The 9236-nt window shown below is 45.3% G+C and overlaps 1 long non-coding RNA gene across 1 annotated transcript in view; it reads left to right on the top strand.

Moving 5' to 3' along the window:
• Positions 1-1119: 1119 nt before the first annotated feature.
• LOC105540754 overlaps positions 1120-9236 on the top strand; it is a 20688-nt gene continuing 12571 nt past the window's right edge. The window contains exons 1-2 of the long non-coding RNA XR_001006253.1: positions 1120-1268; positions 7371-7534. This is a non-coding gene — a long non-coding RNA (uncharacterized LOC105540754). The remainder of the gene's footprint in view (positions 1269-7370; positions 7535-9236) is intronic.

Genomic DNA, 9236 nt, shown 5'->3' with positions numbered 1-9236 from the left:
CTAGTTACCAGTGCAGGAGTTCCTGTTCTCACAGCTGGATTTTGTAATAACATCAGCCCCCTCCATTTTGCTTTTCATGAGTCCATCAAATAGATCCTCCAAACATAATTGCCCTTTATTCTCTCAGCAAAAGAACCCCAAAACATAAAAAGCAAAACAAAAAAACCCCAGAAACCCACAGTACCTTTCCACTCCCAACCAGATGAATTCACCCTCGTTATCTCGGGGCTTCCTTCTCTAAAGCCTTCCATCTGCTCCAGCCCCCACAGGCCTTTATCTCCCTGAAACAATATGACACTCATTTTTAGTTTTAGAACTTAACTTCCAACATTCTAAGCTGCTTTATTATTTGTCATCTCTCAAAAGAGGTTTTAAGACCCCTAAAGAAGCACAGCTCTTTAGCTGTTTTTGGACACCTTTCGTCATGGGAAGCTGGTTTCGGGCAAATTGTAAGTATTCAACAATTATCTTTTAAGTGAGATGTGATTGGATAGCTTAGTATGTGAAATGAGTGTCTCTCATAAACCAGTTCCCTTTACATGTATAGCTATTTAAAGAGATAAACAATATCATTATTTCCCAGAACAAAAATGACCACGTGATAAATAAGGCTTTATGAAAAAACATGGACAAGCTTGTCTTGCTTTAGAATAAAGGTGGGTAAAAAAAAAAACAACTACTTTGGGGGCTGTTTGCATTTGATATGTAAACAGTGACATCTGCTGGTGAACACGCACAGCACTGACACGGCACCTTGAAGTGGATTCAGGGTTCAGAAGCACGAATTTCATTGAGTCTTTCATCACCGTCCTCTCAGAGACACCCAAAGGCCCCTTGTGAGAACCCAGAATCAGGTCATGTCCGCATACTCGATGATGATGGATGTGTTATTCTGGGAAATCATGCAATTTAATTAAGACAGTGCATTGATGATTAAAACGATTCTCCCTGTATCGGTTTCATTAGCCCAGTTTTAACTTTTAATAGTCTTCCCTTATGATACATTTTCCCCTTGGAAGATTCCTGCCTGGCTTCCCTAGGGGAAGTGCTTAAAAGCGTCAATCTCATCACAGTTCAGCAATCAGGAGATGATTTTGTTCCCTAATTCTGTTTTTCCAGCATGTTTGTAAACAATGCCATCAGGGATAAAAGTGTTTGAAGCTGAAGCTGGGGCTGCCATCCAAACGTGGAAAGCGTGCCACAGGACTGTCTTTCCCGGGCCCGCTCCACCTGCACGCCACAGAGACGAAGCTCAGCTCCGGGATAAGGTAAATATCAAGAGCCACGCAGCAGCATGCCTTCCATTCAGAGCAGAACGACGGGTGGTTTTGTTGGCCAACCTGGCTGCGTGGGAGAAAGCCAAGCAACACCATTGATTTAAGCCCCAGGAAAAGCCAAAAGTCTTTGGCCACCTCAGGTTGTAAATCTGGCATCAGATGTCAGAACCTTGTATGAAAACAGAGACTACTAGGTTCTGCTGTCGCTTGAAAGGAATAGCCCAAAGAAAAGCCTGACTCCAAAGAAGGGCTGTCCCAGGCTCAGGACCCCACAGCGACTACATGCCTGGGCCGGGAACTGCGGGGAAGGCAGCCCAGAATGGTCACATCTCACTCTGCAGCCCCCTCACCGGACAAGGACACCTCCTGTCAGATTCCGAGTTCTAGTCATTCTTCCTTGTCTCTGAGACCTGTCCCTCTTTTCGTATCATTTCTACGGCCACCCCTGGTTCAGCCTCAGGTGCCTCGGAGGACTCCCTGGCCAGGCCCCATGGGCACACTCTACACATACGATTGAACAAGACCTCTAAACGAGACCGCAAAGCAGGCCCGTTTCCTTCAGGTGACTGACGTGGGAACTCAGGCTGAGAGCAACAGACCAAGCAGACACAGCGGAAAAGCTGGAGCCAGGACTCCAGCCAGGATCCGCCTGACTTTAAGTGACATGCATTTCCCACCAAACCCATGTCATAGCTTTCCCCAGCTCTCAAAGCTTCAATGACCCCACTGCCTACTGAATTCAGTCTCAGCCGCCAACCCAGGGGCCAAGCCCTCCATACCCTGCCCTGCCCTACTCTTCAGCCTTGCCCAGCTCTTCCCCTCCACGAACATCCCTAAGTCCCCCCCCACACTCAAGACTCCCCAGGAGTGTCCCTTTGCTCATCTGCAGTGTCCTTTCTACCAACCCATCTGCCCTTTCCAAGTCCTGCTCACTCATCAATACTTCTGTGACCGCCCCGCAGTGAGAGCACATTCTCTGCTAAACCCTTACGCTTCCACCGCACTTACGTCAGAGTTCTTTACACAGAGGGTCTCCCCCTGCTAGACTGAGCCACCTTGCAGGAAGAGGCTGTGCCTGGATTTTCACATCTTTGTATGTCCTTCCATTCTTAGCAAAGGCACCTGGAATTTAATCAAAATCACCAAATATGTGTTGGACGGATGAACAGGTGGACAGATTTTAAATAAAGTATTTATCTAGGCTGTTACCTCTCAGGATGCAGGAAAATGTATTTGATTTATAGACATATAGAAAAAGCGACTACATAGAGTATAATAAAGCAATGTTGTGTTTGGAATAACAGCAACTGATTAGTAAGTATCTATTACGTTACACTGATGTCGTATCTCTACCATTAGACTAACAAGTCTTTATGTTTCACAAGGGCAGGGATAATGTCTACAGCTCCAGCTGCCAGATCAAGCTGGAGTCCCTCCCTGATTTGATGCCATAAAGTAGGAGCTCTCAGTCGCCATAGGAGGAAATCACACCCCAGGCTGCTCACTAGAACCTCTGGGAAGAAGCAGAGCTCCCCACCATAAGTCACGGCTTTGGGGTCAGAGTTTCTGGATCCAAGCCTGGTTCTGCTACCTGAGCCTCTCTTGAGTCTCAGTTTCCTCCCTAAATATAATGATGATAATCCCTGTCCCATGAGTCGTACTAGGGAATAAATGTGATCCTCTACACAGTGCACTCAACAGAGGGCATGACCTGTGGGAAGGGTCCCATTAGTGCCAGCATTGCCAGTTATGCAGTGAATATCACTCATGTCTCAGCTTCTGTATCAACCAATAGCAATGCAGAGTTATCCCACCTGTAGTTAGTTGAAAGTAGCTGGTGCTGACTATACTTCTACGTTCTTACCAGTTGTCACTAGACCTTGTCAAAATGGGAAAAGACGGACTTCTGATAAACTCACAGTCAACTTATAGGCAATTTTAATAGAAAAAACCATAATGAACTGCAGTTTTATAAAAATCTACAATGAGGTATGAGCTAAAACAGGATTCCATAGACTTGAAGTCAAAGTTCATAGTGAATCTCTTAAAACCTTACCTCCTTTTGCCTTTTAAATATTATTAGTATGTTACATTATAATTCATCCCATGATAGTGTTTTCAAGGCATTGGGGTTCCTGAATGCTTCAGATTGTCTCCTATGTCCTTCAAAGATACCCCATAATAGTGTAGCTCCGTGAGAATGAAGTGGTGGCTCTGCACCCCCAAGGTGCCAGGAGAGTCAGGTCCACCCAGTCACGGTGTGCTGCCAGGCGCCAGACCTCCGTCTCTTCCTACCCACCATGCAAGTTTACAGACCAGGAAGGCACTCAAGGGCAGCACAGTCCTGGGGACACATCCCAGTGCCTTATGCTCTGGTGTTCAAGACTGACTCAGCATCCACTTACTGTGCAGGAGCTAAGGGAGGTGATCACCTCCACGGACCTATCCTCAACAACAGCTCCTCTATACTAGAAGATACCAGAAACAAAACAGCTGTGCTCCTCTGGGCTGAGTTAGGAACTGGAGCTGTCCATCGCAGTGGAAGGAACTGGGTCAGCATTTGCACTAGCAATAAGTTCTCTGGCCTGTGGACCATGAGCCACGGGGATCCTTCAGCACCAGTGAAGGCGAAGTGACTTTTTGAGTGCTTGGACTCCATTCTCGACAGGTTCACTTTTTATGCTGTCAGACCCGTAAACAAATGTTCACCCCTTCCTGAAGCAAAGCAGGAGAGGACATTGTTGATCTATCAGGGCATCCTGATAGCATTCTGCCTCCACAACCAGCCAGTGTTTAGAGACACATGCTAGCTCTACTCAGCCGGGAGTGTGAACACTGCTCATTGGTGATTAGGTACTTTAAATCATGAATGCTCAGAACAATCACAAGATATATATACACTTACACATATACATACACTGCCTGTACACTCAACCAGAGGACATACATTGGTGGCTGCAGAACTCCATTATGACAGCATGAAACTTCATTTAGATCATTTCTTTTTTCATATGACACCTCCAATTTACATTTCAGTGTTGTTGGTGATGGCTATTGACAATGTTTGCATTCGCACGAAATTCATATGTTCAAATCCTAATCCGCCACGTGATGGTTTTAGAAGGTGGGCCTTTGGGGAGGTGATTAAGTCATCAGGGTGCAGATCTCATGAATGGGATGAGTGCTCCTGTGACAGAGACTCAGAGAGCTCTCTGACTGTCTTTCTGCCTCATGAGGATGCAATGAGAAGGCAACCACCTGCAGCCAGAGACGGTCCTCACCGGAACCCAAGCCAGCTGGCCCCCAGGCATGGCCTTCCAGCCTCCAGAACTGTGGGAAGTGGATGTCTGCTGTTTGTGAGCCCCCCAGTCTACAGTGTTCTGTTACAGCAGCCCGAGCTGCCTACCACAGTGATATTACCAATGATGGCAAAACACCAAACAGTACATGGTGATCACTCAGAGTTCCTTCGTTGCCAGATATAGAAACGACTTTTCAAATTCCAGCTATAATCCTCCCAAACCTCAACTGAGGAAATGAATCATTATCACCAACTGCAAAACTCGCTGTTACCCTGCAGCGATGACAAAGAGGGCCTTTCTCCTGTAGACCTCCCCCTAGGTGGGCCTGGGCACACTTCCTTTCCTCCCAGCCTCCTGGGGCCTTCTCAACTGCCTCTCCACTGACAGAACTAGCAGCAGACGAGCCTGGGGAGGTTCCTCTAACCTCTTGTAAGGAGAAATTATTTTTCATTTCCTTGAAGGTTTGAGCCCAGGCAGGCTGGCCGTATTCCCTCCCCACACAGCAATCCCGGCACACCTCACCTAGGAGACACGGTGGGGCAGAGAGAGATGGGGGCTGCTGGGGCAGGAGGGCTGGCCCAGCCGCAGCAGGATAACTGCCCTGGAGAACACACACACTGCAGAGCCCCAGCCCCGCTCCCAGGATCCATCCTGACCATGTCCACTGAAGACTCAACCAAGACTTCACCCTCAGAGAAGAAGAAATAAAGGAATTCCTTGACACGCTCCCCTTCTCTAATCTGGTATTAACAAATGGCATGATGGACTAAATGAGGAAAGGAGGAAAGGGAGAAGTAAATAAACTCCAGGTTTTGCGGACATCAAATTTTAAGAAAGCAAATGAGAACTGAGTTCAATAATGACCCCGGTCATTCTTTAGCAAGGCAAGAGGAAGGAGTGAAATAGCCTGGATCTTTAAACATCCCCAATTCAAGGGACAAAATTCCATCGTGCACCCCCTAACCAGTGAATTCAGCTATAGGCATTGTAGTCGTATCAGTCACAGCGTTGAAGGCTCTTGCTGTCAGAAGGGCTTGGCTCTGTGTGTGTGTGTGTGTGTGTGTGTGTGTGTGTGTGTGTGTGTGTTTCTCCTGGACCAATACGAAGTGTGTTCTGCCTGGTTCAGCTTCTTCACCTGTTTCCCATCTCAGAGAACAGGTAGTTTCTCCAAGACTGGTTCTTGGAATTTTGTGATGCAGAATCAGCCAAAGGACAGAGAAAGCTGAGACTGAGGGCTAGAGGAGGAGGGGAGGACTAAGAAAAAAGCTGAACAGGAGTGGAGAGAGAAAACAGTCCCTCCGCAGAGAAAGAGTAGGAGGGGTGAGGAGGGAGGATGCTGACAATCACAGCCCAAGAAAAGTAGAAAAATAAGAACCAAGCAGTGGGGGAAAAGGAAGTCAGGCCAAATGGGTTTCCCATGATCTGTAGACTGGTTCTTCTCTGTGCTTTTCAGTTAAATCAGACTGGCGTTTCTTCTTAAATTCGTATTTGCTGTTAGGTCTGCTGTTCTTTGAATATGACTTCTTAGAGAGACGGAGCCGCGTGGGTCTTGAGCTCATAAGATTTTCTCAGTCCTAGCCCTGTCCTCTTGTCTTACAGCTGAGGAAATGCCAGCTCAGAGACATAAAATCACTGGCCTCAATATGCACCACAATTTACAGCTGAACTTTGATTCCTCTGCCTATTAGTCCAATGTAGATTCTATACCTCATGCTAAAAATATACTTGTTCCTAAACATGCTCCCAGCCACATCCGTCCCCGCCTCGACATGCCTCCTTACGCTGTAAGTCTTACTGGAAAGCTCAACAACCTCACACTCTTCAGTAAAAAGCATTTACATGTCTGAAGAGAAAGTGCCCCACCACCACAGAAAACGTTCCCAAAATGAACTCAGTTCTGGGGCTGGAAGCTGGGATGCATGCAGGTAGATCAAAGGCAGAACCTTACCTTGAGGAGACACGTGGTGAAGTTAGAAGGGACAGACACTGGGCGTTTAAAGGGCCACGTGTCTGAGCAGGACTCACATTCCATCCAACAGATGGCAGTAGCCACATAGTTTTTTAAATAAGCACATAGAAGTCCAATGTTCAGAAGAAAACAGAATCAGTGAAATGAGATGTAAAATCTTTCCGTCCTCACCAAAAACCAAGTTACCACTCCTATTGAATTAACATGAAACTCAAACAACAACAACAGAACCCATCTACGCAAGCACTGGTAATACAATCAATTAACAGCCCACTAACGACATGCTACTGATTACAAATTATAACTAACAATTGCTTTGTGTCTTGTTGATATTAGAAAGATGAAAGAGGATTAATAATTGCTCTAATATGTTGGGTTTAACTAACTGAAGTGAGTGGTTTAATATGCTTTCCGTTTTCCACATACCAACATGCTTGAAGGAAAAAATAATGGAACCTCTTGGTTGCTAACAATCGTTTAACCCCCACCTCATTCTTATAATTCTTTACACTTCTGAACATGACTTCCATTCTAGTTTTCAAATTGAGAAAGCACCTATATTAAAAAGCAGTGGTTCTCTCCCCATTTGGGATTACACTTAAATGTATAAGGTAGAGAAAAGTCTAATAGAGAACATAATTGATGTCAGTTGTAATTGTATTCTGCTGTCAAATGCATAGTAAAATATGAGCTTATTTTTGGGGTACTGCATTAAAAATACATTTCTTGAGCTCCTTTTTTTGTTCATTCTATTTTTATTCCCCCTTTTTTCCTTGGCTCTTCCTATCCATGACTTTCTGCATATCTAATATCATCACGCAGAGGAAAAAGCACTGCCTGAACCTGTCCACCAGCAAGGGGACACTGCTCTGCATAAACAGAGGGGCAGGCACCTCAAGGGACTCGCAGAAGTGCCTGGATATTTTTAAGTACTTGAGGAAAACACAATGATGCCTGTCAAACACCTCAGGAACTGCTTGCTCCAGGTAAATCGGTTTTAACATTAGGTTGCTAAATTTCCTTCCATGACGTCATATCTTTGCAAAGCTTGGTTTTTGGTGACTGCTGTGATAGCTGTGGGGGAAAAAGTGATATGTCCTATCTGATTCCAAGGTTTTATATATTGCTAGTGCCCAACTGATGCACCTACATACCATTAGTAAGTATTGTGGTTATTTAATAATACAATAAAATATGATTTATTTTCTTTCAATTTGTACATATTATTTTTTACCCAGCTACTAAGTTGTTAGGACATAAATACTTATTAAGGTAGTTGGACCCAACAAGGTCATAAACAGAATTAGGAGGTATTTCTTGTGGCCTCAGGGCCCTGTGAATAAGATTACTAAGACATTAGGGTGCTGTGAACTGAAAATGTTTAGGAACCGCTGAACTAAACCATTCACAGGGGTGAGCAGGTTTATTCCTCTCAAACATCTTACAATCATTTCAAGGCTGGGCATGATCGCTCACAACTGTAATCCCAGCCCTTAGGGAAACTGAGGTGAGAGGATCGCTTGAGGCCAGGAGTTCGAGACCAGCCTGAGAAACGTAGTGAGACCACAGTCTTCACACACAAAAAGTAAAAATCAGCTGGGTGTGATGGTGCATGCCCGTAGTCCTAGCTACTTGGGGAGCTGAGGCAGGAAGATTGCTTGAGCCGAGGAGGTTGAGGCTGCAATGAGCCATGAGATTGCACCACTGTACTCTAGCCTGGGCTACAGAGTGAGACCCTGTCTCAAAAAGTTAATTAATTAATTAAGAATCATTTCAAAGTATGAACCATGAATGTAAATAACTGATACAAAAATCTGGAAAGAATGAATCAGAAATAAAAGAAAAGAGCTTGGGTTTGAATCTTGCCTGCCCCACCAACTGGGTGAGTTCAGGTGACCTGTCTGAAACTCGGTTTTCCTCTGCTTTGTGTGGGTTAGAGGAGATAAGGTCTTAGCACCTAAGATCCTTCCTGGTACTTGCAAATGCACAGTAAGTGGTAGCAATTATGATTTCTAAATCAGACATGACCCATACAAGCGTTTCCTTCCTGGAGAGGAGGGGTCTTAATCTGGGGAGTCCAGTGCAAAATAAAAATATGAGGATCTTTGTTCCAAAACTAGTAAGAATTTCAAGATGGTGTCAGCAGAGCTGACCAGCTGTGGGAGCCTACGTGAAGCTATTCCCGCTCTTGCCAATTTTCTCAGGGTTTTCCAGCTCAAATGAGTCTTTCCTCCTGCACCGAATCTTCATACTCTTATCACCTGTGCCAAATAATTAGCTCACCAACTATTATCCTGGTCCCCAGTCAACCGTAGCAATATGTAATATCATCATATTCACCGCTAGCTGCAGGGTGACATTCTCTTTCCCAAGTGGATTGTGTCAGTCTGTTTGTGTTCCTACAGAGGAATGCCTAATGGCTGGGTCATTTATAAAGAGAAGAGGTTTAACTGGCTCACAGTTCTGCAGGACATACAGGAAGAGTGATGCCAGCATCTGATTCTGATGAGGGCCTCAGGAAGCTTCCATTTGTGGCAGAAGGGAAAAGGGAGCAGGCGCATCACATGGCAAGAGTGGGAGCAAGAGAGAGAGAAGAGGCAGGTCCCCTCAGACTCTTTTAAACAACCAGATTGTGCATGAACTAACTAAGCAATAACTCACTTATCACCAGGAGGATGGTATTAAACC

This window comes from Mandrillus leucophaeus, unplaced genomic scaffold (genome assembly GCF_000951045.1).
Source record: "Mandrillus leucophaeus isolate KB7577 unplaced genomic scaffold, Mleu.le_1.0 Scaffold227, whole genome shotgun sequence".
NCBI classification, from domain to species: domain Eukaryota; kingdom Metazoa; phylum Chordata; class Mammalia; order Primates; family Cercopithecidae; genus Mandrillus; species Mandrillus leucophaeus.
The sequence above is the reverse complement of the archived record's forward strand: the minus strand, read 5'-3'. Positions and strand labels throughout refer to the sequence as shown.